The sequence below is a fragment of the Anneissia japonica genome, unplaced genomic scaffold, assembly GCF_011630105.1.
Source record: "Anneissia japonica isolate Jap-2015-1 unplaced genomic scaffold, ASM1163010v1 scaffold284923_len121384_cov96, whole genome shotgun sequence".
In the NCBI taxonomy this organism is placed as follows: Eukaryota; Metazoa; Echinodermata; class Crinoidea; order Comatulida; family Comatulidae; genus Anneissia; species Anneissia japonica.
The window spans coordinates 82133-82736 of NW_022753249.1; positions in this window are offsets into that span (position 1 = coordinate 82133).

Consider the following 604-nt stretch of genomic DNA (forward strand, 5'->3'; position numbering starts at 1 on the left):
ATTTGAGAGCGTCCGACACGGCTCGTTGACAGGTGCGATCCGTTCCTTCGGCACCGCATTCCCGCAACGGATCCGGATACGATGCCCCGCACGGTCCGATCAGAAATGTCAGGTTTGTGAAGAACGAAATGTTGGCGGAGGCGCAGAGACTCAGCCGGCACGCCGATACCAGACTTGATGGCGCTCCGACTTTGACGAACGTCGCGAACAGGAAGGCGGGCAGGAATATCGCGTACCAATCGACTATCGGATGCACGTTCGCCTGAAGAAGAACGTCCACCACGAGCGAAGTCGCGATGCAGGACGAGATCAGCGAACATAACGTCGATTCTTTCATCATAGGTGGCCAGCCGCGTCGGTGACCGATGACGTTCATACTGAAGATAGGAATCCTACCTTTTTTTTCCTAAGGAAGGGGAGCCTGGAAGTGAAAATCGACCTCGCCATCTGCCAGATCGTTTCTGACGACGGGAAATCGAGCGAACCTGTACACGGCGTTCATGCACCTCCGGAATTCGAGCGCGTTCTTCCACCCTAGATCAGAGTACAACTTGCGATAGGCCGCCGAGGTCAGGACGTCGCTCGCCCTGAGTACCGTCTCCTC